The sequence below is a fragment of the Staurois parvus genome, unplaced genomic scaffold, assembly GCF_062004578.1.
Source record: "Staurois parvus isolate SC_StPar_1 unplaced genomic scaffold, SC_StPar_1.0 ptg000489l, whole genome shotgun sequence".
NCBI classification, from domain to species: Eukaryota; Metazoa; Chordata; class Amphibia; order Anura; family Ranidae; genus Staurois; species Staurois parvus.
In genome coordinates this window covers 139942-161248 of record NW_028318285.1, presented here as the reverse complement: position 1 = coordinate 161248, position 21307 = coordinate 139942, and the positions used below count along the sequence as shown (strand labels likewise).

The window sequence follows — 21307 nt, the reverse complement described above, 5'->3', positions numbered from 1 at the left end:
GTAATGGACCCTGCAGAGAGTGTCACGGACAAAAGACGGATCAGGGTGTCTCAGGCCCACTGTGCGATGTATGTGGTCTAGCTCAATGTAGGTGTCTTTAGGTTGCTGGAAAAGTTGATTGAAGAAGGCGGTAGCTGCCGCAGCCAAATCTTTAGGTTCAACAGATTCGGGTATACCCCTGATACGGATATTGTTACGGCGGTTCCTGTTCTCAATGTCATCCTGCTGGTACATGAGCTGTTGTATAAGAACCGTATGGGTTGTATGTGCTTTCAATACGTTTCACATATTGCTCAAAATCTGCCTTTGTATGAAGGGATTTTATGTAGGAGTGCAGGGATTTCATGTGGGACTGCAGATCCCAGCCATCTTCAGAGCAGAGAGATGCTGGGGAGGGGCTGCGGGATCTCTGTGTGCCCTGTGTGTGCTGTGCTCCTGTAGCAGGATCCCTAGGAGGAGAGACAGAGATCCCCGAGGGCTTACCTGCCCTTCATCTGTCAGGTGCCCTGCAGTCACAGGGGATGAGGAGGGAAGAGGTGCTAGCGCCATCTTGACGGCCGGGGCACCTGAGGCCTTGGCCCCGGCTCGGGTGACAAACCAGCTTATATTGCCGCCGGGTCGGCCCCCCACTGCTCCCCGGGCGGTCCGGAGATGGTTCTTCCCCATATGGGGTGGAATCGGCAGCCTGTGAGGGACAGAGGATGCCCATAATGGAGGACCGGGTCGGGAGCTCAACGGTAATGCTGCTAGAGCTCCATGCGCCAGGCCATGCCCCCTGTCATCCCCATTAAACTTGTATCTGAGGGACGTAAAATCTCCTGCTCAGCTATGCTGGACTCCGGGGCTGGGGGGAACTTTATGGGTATAGAATTTGCCCACAGCAATAACATTCAAGCAAGAAATACATTTACCCCTACTGATATGGAGACAGTTGATGTTTCACCCTTATCTTCAGGACCTGTTACCCATAAAACGGTTCCCCTGGTACTGTTGTTTGGGGTTGACCATTGTGAGACCATCAGTTTTCAGCTGATTACGTCACCCAAGTTTCCCATCATCCTGGGCATTCCTTGGTTCTCAACGCACAATCCTTCTATCAACTGGGGAGCACGGACTATAGATTTTACGTCCCCCCACTGTGAAAAATATTGTAAGAAACTTTGCCTACCAAGTTCGTCACCGACCAAGAAATCGCAAAGTGATATAGTGGCTTTCCAGTCATCTGACAACTTGCCTCCACAATACCATGAGTTACGGGATGTCTGTGACAAGAAAAATGCAGATCAATTACCCCTTCATCGCCCATATGATTGTCCCATTGAGCTGCTCCCAGGAGCAGAAATACCTTTTGGCCGGCCGCCTTTTCAATCTGTCGGAACCTGAATTAAAAGTTCTCAGGGTTTGGATCGATGAGAATTCAGAGAAGGGCTTTATTAGACACTCAACATCTCCTGCAGGAGCAGCCCTTGCATTGACTATAGAAACATGAATAAAATCACTATTAAAAACCGCTATCCACTACCCTTGATCTTGAAATGTTGGAAAGACTTTGTTCTGCCAAAATCTGTACAAAACTTGATTTACGAGGGGCCGTATTGTCCGCATTTGTTAAGGAGATGAATGGAACCAGGTATGGGCATTTGGAATCCTTGGTTATGCTGTTTGGACTTTGCAATGCCCCTGCAACGTTTCAGCATTTCATCAATGATGTTTTTCTTGATCTGTTGGACCAATTTTTGATTGCTTATCTGGATGATATTCTTATCTGTTCCGATAATTGGGAGGAGCACCGCAAACATGTTTGCACTGTCTTTGAAAGATTAAGGAAGAATAGACTTTACATTAAATTGGAGAAATGCGAGTTTGAACAAACCCAGATCCAGTTCTTAGGCTATATCTTTTCTCCAGAGGGAGTGAGCATGGATCCCGAGAAGATCAAAGAAGTGGCAGATTGGTCAACCCCTGGAAATGTTAAGGAAATTCAATGTTTCGTTGGGTTTGCCAACTTCTACAGAAAATTTATAAGAAACTTTTCTAAAGTGATAGCTCCAATTACACAGCTGACAAAGAAAGGGGTACTCTTCATGTGGACCCCTGAGGCACAGGCTGCGTTTGAAAAGCTGAAAACTCTTTTCACTTCTGCACCAATTTTGGTACATCCTAATCCTGAACTACCCTTTATAATGGAAGTGGATGCTTCTAATTCTGCCGTGGGAGCTATCCTGTCTCAGCAAAGTGATGAAAAAATGCAGCTTCATCCTTGTGCCTACTTTTCTTGTTTGATGTCCTCAGCCGAAAAGAATTTTCAATTTTCTAAATGGAGGCATCTGTTAGAAGGGGCTAATCATCCTGTAGCTGTTCTCACTGACCATAAAAATCTGGAATTCATTCGCTCAGCCAAGAGATTGTGTTCTAGACAAGCACGTTGGTCTTTATTCTTTTCCAGATTCAATTTTATTATATCATATCGACCTGGATTGAGGAATGGTAAGGGCGATGCCTTATCAAGGATGCTGTCTGAGCCTCCCCAGGAGGGCAACTCCAAATGTTCAATCCTAACTCAAAAGAACTTCCTAGGGGTCACAAGTACAAAGAAATTCTTGAGTCTTCTCAAAGAGGGGTATGAGAATAACCCACTTCTCAGTAATCCTCCTAAGGACAATAACCTTGAGTACAAGAATGGCTTTTGGACTCAAGCACATCGTCTCTATGTACCTGAGTCTGCTTGGGTGGAAGTCCTCATATTAGTTCATGACTCTAAACTAGTGGGACATTTTGGGATTTGAAAAACAGATGAACTTCTGTCACGTTCCTTCTGGTGGCCTAGTTATAGGAAAAATTTCAAACGCTATGTGGCCTCTTGTCTGACGTGCGCACATCATAAGACAAACCAAGCTTCTCCTTTGGGGTTTCTCCAGCCACTTCCTGTTCCATCAAGACCTTGGGGGTCAATTTCTATGGACTTTGTAGTCGAATTACCTCCCTCAAAAGAAATGACTACTATCTTGGTAGTCATCGACTGTCTTACTAAAATAGCTCATTTTATACCTGTTAAGGGGGTACCTTCTGCTGAACAAACTGTGGAGTTGATGGTTCGAGATGTTTTTAAACTACATGGAATTCCTGATGATGTGGTATCTGACAGACGAGTACAGTTTACATCAAAATTTTGGAAAAGCTTTTGTTTAGCTTTAGGGGTAACAGTTAACCTGTCCTCTGCTTTTCATCCGCAGTCTAATGGTCAGACCGAGAGGACCAATCAAACTTTGGAGCAGTACCTTCTGTGTTTTGTTAGTTATCTTCAGGATGACTTGGTGAACTATCTACCTACGGTAGAGTTTGCCTATAACAATGCTAAACATAGCTCCACCTCCCAAAGCCCTTTTTTCCTCAGTATGGGGCATCATCCAGTTTTTTTTCCTGATCTCCCTATCGCAACTCAAATTCCTGCTGATACCAACAGATTAACTACATTGCAGGAGATTCAGGTGACGTTGATTGAGACTTTTAGGGAGGCTCAGGAATGTTATAAAAGGGCTGCCGACAGTCATCGCAGATCACTTCCTACCTTTCATGTGGGCGACAAAATTTGGCTATCAACCAAAAATCTGAAGTTTCATGTTCCATCTGCAAAGTTGGGCCAAAAGTTCATGGGACCTTTCCAGATTTCTGCTCAGATCAACCCAGTCACCTTTCACTTAAAGCTTCCTGACAGTATGAAGATTCACCCTGTTTTTCACGTATCGCTTTTCAAACTATTTCATGAAAATCCTTTTTCTGGAGAAGTCTTCCACCTCCTGTTGAGGTACAGGGTGAAGAAGAATATGTGGTAGAGAAGATTCTTGACTCTAGGATGTTTAGAGGAAGATTTCAATATCTTGTCCAATGGGAAGGATATGGGCAAGAGGAGAATTCTTGGAAGCCAGAGGAAAATGTTCATGCTCCTAGATTAACAAGAGAGTTCCACCAGAAGTTTCCCCACAAGCCTGGTCCTAAGACATGCAGGGGACATCCTGTGAGGAGGGGAGTACTGTCAGAACCTGGGTCCGAACCTGGGCCTTCTGCAGTGAGGGGCAATGTTTCTTCTTGCTGAGCTACCTGGATTGCTGGACAGCTCCCTTGACAATTATTTGGATGATCCTGCCTTGACCTTGTTTGTCTTGAACCTTGAACCCCTTGCTCCTCCCATTAACTTCCTGATAAAAGCCATATCTCTGCATTTCCTGTTTGCCAGATTATTGTGCCTTCTCCAGCCAGTATCTCGCTTGTTTCTCCTGCTGCTGTCTATACCTTCGCTACCGACCTTTGGCTTGTTCCTGGACTACGATTCTGCCTCATCCCCATCTACTACCACTTGTTACCGACCCTTGGCTTGTTGACAGACTCCGCTTCTGCTAGATCCCTACCTGCTCTATCTGCTATTGGATTCCGGCTTGTTCATTCCCTGGTGGGGTGATCCTGAGAACTGCGACCTGGTACTAACACGCAACTAAATCCATCTCCACCATCAGGAGCTCTGGTGAAAACCGGTTAGTGCTTAGACCCCGCACCTCAGGTGAACCTGCTGGTGTACCTATCCTGCTGGTTTTAGGTAAGCCTTACACTGCTATAGCAACTGGTCTCTGAACCTGAACCAGACCGTGACAGTTTTATAAATTGGCAGGATTATAGTTTTGTCGCTGTAGTAAATTCCATTTTCCATGCATGCTAACATTCTGCTAGCTTTGCTGGCTGCAGCTTGGCATTGTATGCCATTGCTGAGCCTGTTATCTACTAGTACGCCAGATCTTTTTCGATCCTGGATTCCCCCAACAGTTTTCCCCCTAGCGAGTAATTCATATCATTTATGAAAAAATTCAACAAAATTGGTCCCAGGACAGAACCCTTTCAGACCAGTCTGAGTACTCTCTATTTATCACCACCCATTGGAGGCGCCCTTGTAATCAGTTTTCTATCCATGAACAAACCCTATGGTCCATGCCTACAGACCTCAGTTCGTAAATTTAACATTTATAGGGGACTGTATCGAATGCTTTTCCAAAATCAAGATATACCACATCCACCGCCCTTCCTTTATCTAGATGGCATCTCACTTCCTTGGAGAATGTTAACAGATTGATTTGGCAAAAACAACCTTTCCTAAATCTGTGCCAATTATACTGATTACGTTGATTACACAGATTATGCTGATTACAATTATACGGTTTTCTTCTGCACATTCTTGGATATAGGCCCTTATTTTCCCCTCCAATAGTTTATATACTATTGATGTTAGACTGACTGGTCTGTAGTTCCCAGGTATATATCTCTGCCCTTTTTTGAATATTGGTACCATGTTTCCTTTCGCCAAATGATTTCTTTGAGGACTCTCTGGTGTTCTAGTCTTTTTGGACACTGGCTTCTGTTAGCCACAAGGGTACATTCTGTGATTATTATTATACAGGATTTATATAGTGCCAACAGTTTGCTCAACGCTTTACAATATAAAGAGAGACAATACCGCAACAATACTCTTCAATACAAGAGGGTCAGGAGGGTCCTGCTCCTTGGAGCTTACAATCTAAGAGGGAGGGGCTGTTGGTACAAATGGTAATAACTATGGGGGATGAACTGATAGGAGGAATAAAAGTTTCCGTTGTTAGCTGAAGGCAGAATAGGCTTCCCTCAAGAGATAGGTTTTCAGAGATTGCCTAAAAGTGGGCAGAGTAGGCGATAGTCGGGTAGATTGGGGTAGAGAGTTCCATAGGATGGGGGAGGCTCTGAAGAAGTCCTGGACATGAGCATGGGAGGAGGAGACAAGGGAGCTAGAGAGCAGGAGGTCATGGGAGGAGTGGAGAGGACGGTTTGGGTGATATTTGGAGACGATTGGTGATGTAATTTGGGGCAGCGTTATAAATGGCTTTATATGTTGTTATTGTTTTGAATTATAATCGTTGGGCAATGGGAAGCCTGTGGAGGGATTGGCAGAGAGGGATGGCAGATATGGAACGATTAGTAAGGTGGATGAGTTTTACAGCAGCATTCATGACAGAGGGGATAGCCTGCGATTAGGTAGGCCAATAGGGAGGGAATTACAATAGTCAAGGTGAGCAATAACAAGGGAGTGAATAAGTTGCTTAGTGGTTTCAGAGGTTAAGAACGGGCGTATCTTGGAGATGTTGGGAAGGTGAAGTTTCCAAGATTTGGACAGTGATCGGATTTGGGGATGAAAGGACAGATAGGAGTCTAGGATTACCCCTAGCACCCTGGCATGAGGGGAGAGACTGATGGTTGTATTATTGATCTTGATGGAAAAGTCAGGGGAGGGGGCATGGGCTGGAGGGAATAGTATGAGCTCCGTTTTGGAAAGATTGAGTTTGAGGAAGTGAAGTGACATCCATGCTGATATGTCACTTAGTAGGGTAGTAATGCGAGAGGAGACTGAAGGAGCGAGGTGAGGAGTAGAAAGATAGATTTGTGTGTCATCAGCATAGAGATGGTACTTTAAGCCATGGGAGTTTATCAACTGATCAAGGGAGGAGGTGTAGATGGAGAAGAGAAGGGGTCCAAAGACAGAACCTTGAGGAACCCCTACAGAAAGAGGAAGTGGAGAGGAGGAGACAGAGTTATAGTTGAAGGAGTGCTGCAATAGGTAGGAGGAGAACCAGGAGAGAGCAGAGTCTTGGAGGCCTAGAGAATGGAGTTTTTGAGGAGGAGGGGATGGTCAACAGTATCAAAAGCCGCAGAGAGGTCAAGTAGTAAAAGTATGGAGTAGTGGCCATTGGTTTTAGCAGTTAGTGGATCATTAGTGAGTTTTTTAGTAGGGCAGTTTCAGTGGAGTGTAGTGAGCGAAAGCCAGACTGTAAAGGGTCAAGATGGTTGTTGTCAGTGAGGTAGAAGCTCAGACGTTTGTAGACTGTACGATTGTAGATTTCAAAGTTTGTTGAAGATGGTGAAATGGGCTTCTGAGAAAACGTTAGTGACTTCTTCAGTAGTAGCATGGTCAAAAGAGGAAAGTGTTGAGGGAGGTTTAGTATAAGGTATGTGAAGTGGGATAGATGTCTGTGTACTGGAGATGCCCCTACGAATTGCATCAATCTTGTTTTTTAAATGATTTGCAATCTCATAAGGGAGAAGGTGGAGAAAATAGAGAGTTACTGTAAAAGTAGAGAAGAGAAAACGAGGACTGGATGACAAGGTATTAATAAGAATGACAAAGTAGGCTTGTTTGGCAGCATGGAGGGAGGAATTGTATGTTAAGGAAGCATATTGATATAGGTCGAATGCTTGTTGGGATTTGGTTTTACTCCACAATTGCTCCAGTGCACTAATATATGTCTCTTAAGATTTCTGGTGTCATCAGTCTACCGCGGTTGTAATGGTCAGGGCCTGATACTTGATGTAGTTAGAGGAGCAAGTGAGTCTAGTGTGGATGAAAGCAAACTGTTGTAGACAGAAGTGGCCAGGTCAGGGCAGGGGAGAGATTCTGTCATAGAGGCTGTCAGTTGCAGAGTGGAAAAGAGGAGGGTTTAATTTGTGAAGGTTTCTGCAGGTAATTGTTTGCTGCTTGGAGGGATAAGTGTTTTAAGATGAAGACACTGTGAAGGTGATGAGATTCTGATCAGAGAGAAGAAAGGGGTGTTTGTGAGGTTGTAGGGAGTGCAAAGATGGGAGAAAACAAGGCCTAATGTATTCCCATCAGAGTGAGTGGAGGACAGAGTCCATTGTGTTAAGGCAAAAGATGAGGTTAGGTTGAAGAGTTGGGATGTAGCTGGGTTGTTCACATTAATGGGGATGTTAAAATCTCCAAGAATGATAGGGGGTATTTCAGAGAAGAGAAAGTAGGGTAGCCAAGCAGAGAAGTCATCAAGAAAGCATGACAATGGTCCAGGAGGCCAGTAGATCACTGCACTCCTCAGAAAAATAGGAGAAAACAGCCAAATTCAATGAGTCTTGAAAAAAGAGAAGGATAGAAAGGGAGGGTCAGGTAGGACTTGAAAGGTGCTCAGTGGGGATAGAAGCAAACCAACTCCACCTCCTTTTCGACCTCTGGGTCTGTGTGGGTGAGTCCAGAGAAGGCCTCCATAGGAAAGTACTGTGGGAGAAGCAGAATGTGGTGCTTGAAGTAATTGTTAATAGGTTAAGGGAGTGGGAGACAAAAAGGTCATGGACAGAGGTGAGCTTATTACAGACAGAGTGGGCATTCCAGAGTGCACATGAAAAAGGGAGGGTGGTTTTTAGGAGCATGGGGATTGAGATTAAATTGAGTGGATTGTAGCTATTCCTGGAGGAAGGAGGGTGCCTTGTGTGGGGGTAAGATACTGGAAGACCAGGGTTTGGGGAGATATCCCCAGAGGTTAGAAGGAGAAGGAGGGTGGGGAAAGTAAGATGGGAGTGGGATGTACAGGAGTGCACATGCCTTCCTGTCCTGGTGTTTGGGTCAGCAGGTGAGTAAAGTATCAGCAGGAGGTGATGGGAGCAGTAGTAGAGAGATGGTAGGAGTGAGGGTGATATGTATAAGCTTTGGGGTGGAGCAGAGGGGTAAACAAATTAGGTTTTGAGAACAGATGATAGTAATATGAAAAGGAGTAGAGCGGGCATATTAAAAAATAGATGGAGTGGGAATTAGACTTGCAGGAGATGTTTCCCAGAGTGTTTGCTTGCAGTCCATCCAGCGTGCAGTAGAGTTCTATCTTCTTGCTGCTTGAGTTACCCTGCTTTAGTTAAACTGCTGTGGTCAACTTCTGTTTTGCACTCCAGCAGAAAATGCACTCAGGCAGGACAATACCCCGTCTGTGACTACCCCCCTTCTGATGCACTACTAATGATACAGTCTTGATTACTTTACCCCTTCTTTTCCTTTTGTAAAAACTGAGGAGAAGAATGCATTTAGTACAGTTGCCTTCTCCTAGTCATTTGTAACAACTTCCCTTCATCATCCTTTAAGGGGCTAATATGTTCTTACCTTGCATTTTACACTGTTAATGTATTTAAAAAATCTCTTGGGTTTTTTTTACTCTTCTCTCCTATGTGTCTCTTGTAGTCTATTTTAGCAGCCCTGATTGCATTCCTTGTAGTGATGGAATGCTGGCAATGACCCCTCTGCCTTATTTTCCTTGAAGGCCATTTTTTTTTCTCTTTAATTTGTCCTTTTGCATTAAAGTTTGGCCACCCAGCTTTAGCCTTCGATCTTTTATATTTATTGCCCATTGGAATACACCAGATAATACCTTTATTTAAAGTGTTACTAAACTCAGGACCCTGCATTCACTATATCTGATCTCCCACAGTACACACAACATGGAAATGCAATTATTTTTGTAAATTTAAACTGCTAAATACCTTTTCTCACCAGCAGTTAGAGCAGTCTTGTGACTTCAGCTGAGTGCTGGTTAAAGCTTGTAGGAGGAGTTTTCTTTCTGCTCTAGGAGGGTGCAAAACCCCTGACCTTTGTCTGGTCAGTGCTAATTGACCCTGTGCTGATCACATGCACTCTCCCAAGAAAAAAACGGTCTAGCAATACACACTAAATTGAGCATGTGCACAAGGGCTACGGGTTCAGTCTGTCTTATCAGCATGGGCATTTGAACAAGAGGAGGGGCAGAGAAGTCAGGATCAAACAAACAATCTTTACACAATGCAGAGGATTAACCCCTTCGGTTTATTATCTTGTAGTACTGAGCACAGTTTATAAAAGTTGGCTCTTTTTTGAAGCTTAGTGTTTTTGTACTATCTACAGTATGCGTCTCCTCTTCCTATAACAGGTCTGCAAAAAAATTTTTTTGAAGAGTTGTTTTGGTTATTCCACGTAATCTTTATGTTTTTTGGTGCGCTGAATCCGAAAATGACCTCCATTTTGTCATAGGACATCACGTTTCCTGGCAACAAAGGTAACTATGTTAAATAAGGCAATACCTCAAAATAAATGGAAATAGACTTATAAAATTAAAGTTTTATTACAATTTTTTCATGAAAATCCTTTTTTGAACTGAAATGAGCTCACCTACACACACTAAACTCGATTCTTCTTCCCTGTGAGGCTCCTCTTGGTGCATTTACGCTTGTGAGTAGCATCTGGAATGTCTCTCTGAAGCATCCAACAGTAGTCTGCCATCATTGTAATGCTCCATTTTCCCTGGTATCTCTTTAATGTCTTGGTGGAATCGTTCACATTGTTCCTCACTCACAGCTCCCAAATTTTCAGGAAAGTAGTCAAGGTGAGACTGGAGGAAATGCACTTTCAAACTCATCAGGCAACCTAAAGCTTGAAATGCTTTCAGCATTCGTCCGACGAATAGTGAGGATCTTTGTTGTTGCCTAAACATTTCTGTACGACTTCTTTAAATGCAATCCACCCTTCTTTTTGAGGATCCGTCAAGGTATTGACAAACTCTTGATCAACTATAAGCCTTCTAATGTCTGGTCCGACGAACACACCTTCCTTCAATTTTGCCACCGACAGGCCTGGAAACTTGGTGACCAAGTATTTGAAGCATTCTCCATCTCTTGGAAGTGATTTTACGAATTGCTTCATCAATCCCAATTTTATGTGGAGAGGGGATAGAAGAACTTTATGGGAAGGTACCAAAGTTTCTCGGAGGACATTTTTTTCCCTGACTGTTAGCACCCTCGGCTGCCAACTCTTCTTGGTCCAATGATTTTGTTGGTCTCGACTGTCCCATAGACACAGAAAACAAGGGTATTTGGTATACCCAGCTTGTTGCCCGAGCAGCATGCACAAGATCTTCAAGTCCCCACACACTTGCCAACCATGGTCTTCATATTTAAGTTTACGAAGAACCAATTCCAAGTTCTCGTAGGTTTCCTTCAAGTGTACGGAATGACCTACAGGTATGGAAGCGTAAAAACCACCGTTGTGGAGTAAAACTGCTTTGAGACTTCTTTTTGAAGAATCTATAAAAAGACTCCATTGCTCTCAATCATATTGGATTTTAAATTGACCTATCAGACCTTTTTACATAGCTGCAATAAACCAACTTGTCTTCCTGGGCGAAGAAAGGAACGAACTCCTTTTCACAATGTCTGAACCATGAAGATGACACTCCTGGCAACAATAAATTCCTGCTTTTCAGCCTTGATCTGAGAAACTCAGCGGCATCTTTGGGAAGATTCAAGTCTCTTACCAAATCATTCATCTCCTCCTGAGAAAACAATTTTGGTCTTGTATCATCTTCAAAGTCAGAACTTGATTCGTCATCTGGTTCAGGTATGACTTCACCTTCATCGGAGCTAGGTATCTCTTCCAGGGTAGCAGGGGGCTTGGGTACTGGTATATCTGTGCCATGGGGGATGGGACAAATTGCTGAGTGAAGATTGGGGTATGAAATGGAATGCTTCGATTTTCAATTAAACCCTTTCACATCGCATGAACAAAAGTAACAGTCGTCACTATGGTTCTTTTGCTCTCGCCATACCATAGGAATCCCATAACGGAAAGATTTTTTTTTACCCTTGAACCAGTTTCGGAGGTCCTCAACACACCGTTTGCACACTTTATGAGGCGCCCAAACTTTATCTTGATCTCCAATTTTTAGTCCAAAGTATGCTAAGTATACTTTTTTCACAAAGTCTGTAATATTCTGCTGTTGCTTCAACACTGTATATTCACCACAGATGAAACAAACTGTCTGGCGAATTACACTTTCGCGGAGCCATAACATAATGGTTGAAGAATGACGAGCTAACACGAACTGCGATGAAAAAGTGTGAACATACTACAACCAAGAACCTGATGATGATTCGTGCAGAAGTGTGGACTGCAGGAGAGAGCAGCTCTGTGTCTGTACACCAGATGTTACAGTGCTGGCCATGCCCCCTGCACTGACGGAGCTGCTGCTATCTGCCCTGTGTCTGCCTCCCACTGGATTCTTCAGGAAAGATTAACCCCTTCTACCATTAGAAGCAGAGACTCAGGGCTGAGGCTTACACATACAGCATGCTGCTGAGTATCTCAGTAGTCACTCAGAGCAGCACTTTTATTCACCCCCTTTGCAGGGGGGGAGGGGCAGAGATTGTTTACCTGCAAATAACAACAAAGGGCCAGAAGAGAACTAGGGAAATAGAAATTTTTTTCCCTAAAACTTGCTTAGCTTATGTATATATTGCTGACCATCAGATTTACAGTGCTATATTTTTTTTTACATAACTCGGACAACCCTTTAAGGTTTTTTTGGCATTTTATATCTTAAATGCACTTATGTGAATTAATTAATAGTAATTTGGACTTTAAATTTGGTTAAAAACCCATTAATAAAATAAAAACCCATTAATATATTAAATAAATAAATATATAAAAAAAATGCCAAAAATTAAAAAAAGTGATACATTTGAAGACAATTTTGCATTTTGTGGCAAATCATGACGTCTAGGAGTTTTTTCAATATTTTTTTTTCAGCACACCAAAATACATGGAAATTAGATGAAAATAATCAAACAGCTTTTTAGTCGCAGGCCTGTGTAATTTATGCTCAATGTAATTATCCTGTGATCGCTGGTTCCCAAGTTGTTCTGTAGTTCCACAACTGTGACTTTATCTGTGTTATTTGTAATTAGTAGATCTAGCGATGTATTCTTTCTAGTTGGGGAATCCACCATATGGCATATGACGTTGTCCTGTACGACATTTAAGAATTGACAAGCCTTAAATAAATAGCTGTTCCTTCTGCCCAGTCAATATCTTAATAGTTGAAGTCCCCCATTAAGATGACTTTGCCCTTTCTCGCTGCCAATTCCTCCTCATCCTTCAGGTTAAGGGCCTGTAGCATAGCCCCATTATTATCTTCCCACTTGTCTCTTCCCTTTGGAGTTCCACCCACAGGGATTCCACCTCCCCCCCATGCCACATTTGCAATATAGCCCTCACGTTCACTAGCAAATCATTTCTGATATACAAGCAAACCCCTCCTGTTCTTCTACCCTTCCTGTCCTTCTGATACCAGCAATACCCCTGGATAGATGCTGACCAATCATGTAAGCTGTCAACCCAAATTTCTTTTTTTTTTTTTGTAATTAACATTTTTTATTCAGTTTTTTACATGTATATACATACATTAAATTTTGTTTTGATCCTTACAATGCTGCCGCATGGAGAGTGAACAGAGCAGGGATGATCGGATGAGAAGAGTCATTTACGTTTATGAAAGTGTTTAGTCCAAAGAAAAAAGGACGGATTGAAGCACGGTTCTTTTTGAACTAGTATGAGATTGAAAGTTATTTACAAGTTTTGATAGGGTAAGGGTGTTTAATACAGCCATTTAGATGTGGACACTAAGTAGGGTGACATGTTAGTAGAACTTTGTGATTATATATATTTTTGCATATTTATGTGGGGTAATGCACTATATTGAGTTTTCTTTTTTTGAGGTTTACACGGATTTAAAGAAATGTCTTCATGAAGGTGGATTAATTTTTGGAAGCACGTATATCTATTAATTTGAGGATTATCACAGATGCCAAGAGACTGTTATTTTGACTTTTTGAACTTTTGGAGGAGAAAGGGGAACTTTTTGCGTCTAGGGAGACATAGCGTTATTTTGATTGATTGTTTAGTTTAATTTAACCGCTTTTTTGTGATGACATTCTATGTTATGCCCATCAGAGTACCCCTTAACATTCAATGTGCCCATCAGAGTGCCCCTGTAAGACTAGACCCTACCTTGAGGGCAGACAGGAGCTGTGCTGAGATCCTTGCTGCATGCTTGTGTACAGGCAGGGAGCAGGAGCCGGAGAGACAGTGAGCTGAAGGGGGCGGGGGCGCACATGTGATGTCATGTTGCCGTGACGACCGCCCTGCACAGCAGCGGATCTGTCATTTCAGGCTGGAGATCTGGGTGGCAGCGCTGCTCGGGCAGTTCATGGACCACGGTCCGCCATTTACTGACCACTGATCTAAAGGAATTCTATCCATTCATTAAGAAACATACGCTCCCTCTACTGGCAAGAGAAATAAACTGCCACAGACAAGGATGGAATGTGATATTATCAAAGGAAGCAAACCAAGCAGAAGTACAGAAACAACCACAAGAGCACCTATCAAAGATTACTGAGTAGTTTGGGAATAGTAGACAGCTGCCATCATGCCTCATGGCAAATTAACATCCCCAAAGGACAACTGGTGATGTTAAAAAGGACAGGCTACATTAACAGGCAACAGATTTATACAAAAAAGATATAAAAAATTAATCCAAAAGAAAATAAAGTTGGTAGGATCAGAGAAGATCTGGTTTAAGATCGACCGAAAAGAAATAACAGAAAGCATGACTTGTCTATTTTTTTCATTTACAACACAGACAGATTGAGAGGATTTAAAAAAAAAAAAAACACATTGGGATATTCTTAGTGCAGATAAATATCTGGAGCAAGTTCTACCTATAATCCAAAAATTCACTTATAGAAGGGCCTCGCTCTAAGAGCTAAAACTGTTAAAAATGTGGTAGGTCCCCCCTAAAAACTGGTCTTTTTTCAACAAAGTAGGGTTTTACCCTTGTAGAAAATGTTATGCCTGTAAGCACACATGGGGTAATAAAAAGAGAAAAAGAAGAAATCAAAGCAACAGCAACTGGAAGGACCTACCGAATTAGAGAATTTACATCCCGCAGAACTGAAGAAGCAGTGTACAGTGCTGTGAAGAAGTATTTGCCCCTTTGCTGATTTTTTTTTTTTTGCATATTTGTCACACCTAAATGATTCAGATCCTTAAACAAATTTTAATATTACACAAAGATAATGTGACAGACCCAACCAGGACATGGGCTTTTGGGGGGGGGGGATTGCAGGCTAGCCTCTTGCCTACTAACCATGGACCTGGCATCTGAGTGGGCTCTATTCTTTAATGCCTTGGGGGGGGGGCCTTTGGGGTAGTTTACTTGGGATTCAAGTTCATGTCTCCCCAAAACATACAGACGCTGAGAACTGGAGGACCAAAATACAGATTTGGGGTCTCTGTGCCCAAACTAGCATTGACTTCTTCAACCTCCCTCCTTCCTAGTCTCAGAGACTCTAAGAAGGTGTTGATGTAATTACCAAAATGACCTTATGTGAGGACTCTTGCTCTAATGTGTTTATTAAGGTGTTATATGTTTACTATCTTCTCCCAATGTGTGCCTCCTGAGTGTTCATTACCAATGTTAATTGAGTCACCTATTGTGGGCCTGTTGACAAGTCCTCTTAGAGGCTCCTACATGATGAGATTAGACTGATGTCAGCCTCTGTCAGGAGCCGACTGGCAGTAGCCTCTAGCGACCCACAGGCTGGAATTCCCCAGGGCGCGGAGTCTAAGCCTCAGTCTGTTGTTTCACCAGAGCCCCTGATGGTGGGGATGGACTAGAAGCAGCCTGAGACCAGGTTGTGGCCCCCGAGTACAAGCAGCTGTGGTAGAGGTAGCCACCAATGGCAAGTAGCAGGTGAGAGCCAGATGTGAAAAGGTGTAGCGTAATCAGACAGGCCAGGTCGGTAACAGCGGAGGCAGACGGTACAGAGCGGCAGGCAAAAGGATAAACGGGTCACAGGCCAGGTTCAGCAACAGGAGAAGACAGAAGAATGGTCAGACAAGCCAGGGATCAGGGCAGGAGAAGGTCACGGCAATCCGGGTCAGGCAGGTTCGGCAACAAAGACAATCTCAGGAACTAGGAACAGGTACAGCAGGAATAAGACCAAATGGCAATGTGAACATTGCCAGGGTCCATTTAAATAGTGCACCCTGCGCTGTCATTGGTGCTGTCATTGATGCGCGGCCACGATTGCTGCCGCGGGCGCCTAGGTCCTAGCACCCGCATGTTGCTGCGCCTAGGTAATTGCGCGTGCGCAGTCCCATGCGCCGCGGCGGACCCCGGGATTCCTGACATTGCCCCCTCCCTACGGACAGCCTCTGGATGCCCAATTGATTCCTCCTTTGTGGGTGGCTGCGGAGAAATTCTTGCACCAACCTGGGAGTGTGTACGTTTTGGGCTGGTTCCCATGAATTTTCCTCTGGCCATAGCCTTTCCATTTGATGAGGTATTGCATCCGGCCTCCTCTCTTCCTGCAATCTAAGATTGCTTCGACTTCAAACTCCTCTTCTCCATCAATGTCTAGGGCTACCGGAGGTCTTGATCTACGGTCCGGGAAGGGATCTGGAATTGCAGGCTTCAGCAGGGATTCATGGAACACTGGGTGTATCCTGAAAGATTCGGGGAGCGCTAATTCGAAGGCCACTTCATTGATCTGCTGTTTCACCTGGAATGGGCCCACAAATGTAGGTGCCAATTTTCTTGATGGGCATGCCATCCTGTCAGGAATCTAGGAATGACCAGAAAGGTGTGGACTGACACAGGGAAACGCAGGTCTCAGGTACAGTATAATACAGTTTATTATTAGCCACCCAGATATATATAAACGCACAGTGAGCAAACCAACCTTCCACTAATCTTAGGAGGTGCAGGAACACAGGCGTAGTCAGGGCTGGAGAGGTGGAACGGTCAGGCCGGCCGTAGGGTTCTGTAATGACCGTTTGGTGGTACCTCTAGTGGTCCCCAGGACAGGATTCCCCAGGGCGCGGAGTCTAAGTCCCAGTCTGCTTATTCACCAGGGCCCCTGATGGTGGGGATGGACTTGGAGCAGACAGGAACCAGGTCGCGGCCCCTGAGTACACCTGCTAGTGGTAGAGGGATCCGCCAGAGGTATGTGCAGGTACGGCTGGATCCGTGCAGGATGGATGGATGGCAGAGTAGTTAGCGTGGTCAGACGGGCCAAGTCAGCAACGTGCGGGCAGCAAGGTACCAAAGGAGCAGGCAGAGAATGGTCAGGGTCACAAGCCGGGTTCAGTAACTCACGGGCAGCGCGGTACAGGGGATCAGGCAGAAGGATGGTCAGGCAAGCCAGGGGTTCAACAGGAGACGGTCAGCAGAGGTCAGGATCAAGCCGGGTCAGCAACAAAGCAGGAACACAGGATACCAGGTACAGAGGCTCATGGGAAAACATACACCACGGCCCCGATCACAGGCCTGGTCATGCCTTAAATACACCTTTCTGCAATCAGCCCCAGGTTTGGCTGATTGCGGAAGTGAGCTTCTGGCTGCTGAGAGCACCCGCTGGTCAGCTCTGGTACTGCAGCCCACACGGCAGGTGAGTCCCACCACCAGTGCTGAGTCCATTCCTGACACATCCTCAGGTTTGTTGTTACCAACCAAACCTGATCCCCTGGGTGCATGACCAATTCCCCTCTCCTCCTCCTATCAAAGGCTCTCTTGTTATCCTCCTGGGCCTTTGTCACTGCCTCCTGTAACAATTTGTTGTTAGATACGAAGAAATCTAAGGTATCTTGAGCCGCCGGAACCGAGTTCTTGTGGTCTGTGTAGACCAAAATTGTAGGGCCCCTTCCAATAAGTATCTCCACTCCTCCAGTGCTGTCTTGATTGCCAAAAGCTCCCGGTCCCCAATGTCATAGTTCCTCTCCGCCGCAGTGAGCTTCCTAGAAAAGAAGGCTACTGGATGCATGTGTCAGGAATGGACTGGCCAGCAATGGTGGGACTCACCTGCCTTTTGATCTGCAGTACCAGGGCTGGCCAGCGGGTGCTCCCAGCAATCAGAGACTCAACCTTTCAGCCAGCTAACACCTGGAACTGATGATACTGGTGTATTTAAGGGATGGCCAGACTTGCAGACTCTGCCTTGGTGTTGTGTTTGTCCTGGGCCCTGTATCTGTCCTGCATCCTGTTTCTGTTCCTTTGCTACCTGTTCTGATCCCTGGCTTGTGACCCTGACCATCCCTCTGCCTGACCCTCTGTACTACGCTGCTTGCTACCTGCTGAACCTGGCCTGTGACCCCGACCATTCTCCGCTTGCTCCCCCTGTACCTACCTGCCCAATTGATATTGACTCGGCCTGCCTGACGACGCTTGCTTGTATGTACTGTTATCTGTGGGTGGTTGGTTGGGTTTGTTTGCACTGTATTATGTTTAGTATTGCACTGCGTTTATGTTTGTATTGTTAGTGTTAATAAATTACATTGTTAATCACATATCTGAAGTCTGCGTTTCCCTGCTTCAGTCACACACCTCTGGTCACACCTGGGAGCCCTGACATTACACCAAGGCCAATCCTGACCAGAAGTGGCTGCACAGGGAAGCCATCTTGGCTTGTTGATGGGAAGGATGGATCTGGATGAGGTTGCGTATTTATATCTGCTAGTGTTTGATGACAGGGAGTATGCTTATCAAACTCTGAAGGAGTATCCCCGGGATGAACTGCTAGAATGTATACGGCTCGCTCATGTTCTAGTAGATCAGGGCACAGAGTTCTCTGAGGTGCAGCCTCTGATTGAGGTTTGTGCAGAGTTGGTTTCATCTGGTACCCCCGAATGGAGGGATGAATTTTTGCCACCATTTAGTGCAGACCAGGTAGAGTCCCTGGTGTGGTTATTAGAGGATGATGTGGGTTACTTTCTGGAGCGTTATGCCACATGTTCACCACAGACACTAAGAGATTGTATAAACGCAGTGCAGTCATTGACCAGACAGGCTTTGTGTAAGCTCAGCTTTGTTCAACCCCTACTGCAGACATGGACAGACTTGTTGCACCCAGCCTCAGTCAGCCTACAAAAACCCAGTCCTGCTTCTAACTCTACTCCTGTATTCCCAACAGCTCCTCCAGTTACAGCCCAGTATACTTGGCTATCTACCCCATGTCAGTACCCTGTTCCCACTCGCTGCACCTATCCTGCCTTTAACCCTGTAAAAAAGCCCTCTGTAGCAACTGCTCCCTCTCCTGTTCCATCCTCCAGTTCTTCTCTGTCTCCAGCTGCTCCATTCGTTTGCAGACCTGCGTTTACTTGCAGTGCTCCAGTAGTTAAAACCAGAAAAAAGCGAAAATTCTTTCCAACCAATACCATCCTGCCAGTATCCAAACCGGTGAACCTGCCTTCCGTGACTCAGCCTGAAGCCTCTACTCAGCCTGAACCCTCTACTCAGCCTGAAGCCTCTACTCAGCCTGAAGCCTCTACTCAGCCTGAAGCCTCTACTCGGCCTGATGCCTGTACTCGGCCTGATGCCTGTACGTGGCCTGATGCCTGTACGCAGCCTGATGCCTGTACGCAGCCTGATGCCGGTACGCAGCCTGATGCCTCTCTTCGGCCTGATGCCTCTCTTCGGCCTGATGCCTCTCTTCGGCCTGATGCCTCTACTCGGCCTGAAGCCTCTACTCGGCCTGAAGCCTCTACTCGGCCTGAAGCCTCTACTCGGCCTGAAGCCTCTACTCGGCCTGAAGCCTCTACTCGGCCTGATGCCTCTACTCGGCCTGAAGCCTCTACTCGGCCTGATGCCTCTACTCGGCCTGATGCCTCTACTCGGCCTGATGCCTCTACTCGGCCTGAAGCCTCTACTCGGCCTGATGCCTCTACTCGGCCTGATGCCTCTACTCGGCCTGAAGCCTCTACTCGGCCTGAAGCCTCTACTCAGCCGGACGCCGGCATTCAGCCTGATGCCTCTACCCAGCATGATGAACTGATCCAGCCTGACGATCCTATTAGGCCAGTTGACTCGATGCCCGCTGTTGATCCAGATGATCCGGTACCTGATCCGGTGCCCGCTGTCGTGCCAATTGACTCAGAGCCCGCTGTCGTACCTGGTGACTCGGTGCCCACTGCCTTGCCAGATGACGCGGTGCCCGCTGGCGAGCCAAATGACCTGATGCCTGGTGACCCAGTGCCCGCTGTCATACCTGGTGACCCGATGCCCGCTGTCGAGCCGGACGATCCAATGCCTGGTGACCCGGTGCCCACTGCCTTGCCAGATGACGCGGTGCCCGCTGGCAAGCCAAATGACCTGATGCCTGGTGACCCAGTGCCCGCTGTCATACCTGGTGACCCGATGCCTGCTGTCGAGCCAGACAATCCGGTACCTGATGACCCGGTGCCCACTGTCGTGCCTGTTGACTCGGAGCCCACTGCCTTGCCAGATGACGCGGTGCCCGCTGTCGAGCCAAATGACCTGATGCCTGGTGACCCGATGCCCGCTGTCCAGCCAGACGATTCAATGTCTGCCCCAGTGCCCGCGGTCATGCCAGTTGACTCGGAACCCACTGCCTTGCCAGATGACGCGGTGCTCGCTGTCAAGCCAAATGACTTGATGCCTGGTGACCCGATGCCCGCTGTCCAGTCAGACGATCCAATGTCTGACCCAGTGCCCGCGGTCATACCAGTTGACTCGGAGCCCACTGCCTTGCCAGATGACACGGTGCCCGCTGTCGAGCCAAATGACCTGATGCCTGGTGACCCGATGCCCGCTGTCCAGCCAGACGATCCAATGTCTGACCTAGTGCCAGCGGTCATGCCAGTTGACTCGGAGCCCACTGTCGTGCCTGGTGACTCGGTGCCCGCTGCTCCGCCTGGGGGCCCGAGACCTGTCGCTCCGCCTGGGGGCCCGATGCCTGTCGCCCCGCCTGGGGGCCCGATGCCTGTCGCCCCGCCTGGGGGCCCGATGCCTGTCGCCCCGCCTGGGGGCCCGATGCCTGTCGCTCCACCTGGGGGTCCGGCGCCCGCCGCTCCGCCTGAGGGCCCGAGACCTGTCGCTCCACCTGGGGGTCCGGCGCCCGCCGCTCCACCTGGGGGTCCGGCGCCCGCCGCTCCGCCTGAGGGCCCGATGCCTGTCGCTCCACCTGGGGGCCCGATGCCTGTCGCCCCGCCTGGGGGCCCGATGCCTGTCGCCCCGCCTGGGGGCCCGATGCCTGTCGCCCCGCCTGGGGGCCCGATGCCTGTCGCTCCACCTGGGGGTCCGGCGCCCGCCGCTCCGCCTGAGGGCACGAGACCTGTCGCTCCACCCGGGGGTCCGGCGCCCGCCGCTCCGCCTGAGGGCCCGAGGCCTGTAGTTCCGCCTGGGGGTCCGGCGCCTGCCGCCCCGCCTGGGGGCCCGATGCCTGTCGCCCCGCCTGGGGGCCCGATGCCTGTCGCCCCGCCTGGGGGCCCGATGCCTGTCGCCCCGCCTGGGGGCCCGATGCCTGTCGCCCCGCCTGGGGGTCCGATGCCTGTCGCCCCGCCTGGGGGCCCGAGGCCTGTCGCTCCATCTGGGGGTCCGGCACCCGCCGCTCCGCCTGAGGGCCCGAGACCTGTAGTTCCGCCTGGGGGCCCGATGCCTGTCGCCCCGCCCGGGGGCCCGAGGCCTGTCGCCCCGCCCGGGGGCCCGAGGCCTGTCGCCCCGCCCGGGGGCCCGAGGCCTGTCGCCCCGCCCGGGGGCCCGAGGCCTGTCGCCCCGCCCGGGGGCCCGAGGCCTGATGCCCCGCCCGGGGGCCCGGTGCCTGCCGCCCCGCCCGGGGGCCCGGTGCCTGCCGCTCCGCCCGG

At 47.5% G+C, this 21307-nt stretch overlaps 1 protein-coding gene across 1 annotated transcript in view; it reads left to right on the top strand.

The window, feature by feature from the left end:
* Positions 1-21307, top strand: part of HMG20B (high mobility group 20B) — a 981246-nt gene that overhangs the window by 939530 nt on the left and 20409 nt on the right. The window lies entirely within an intron of this gene.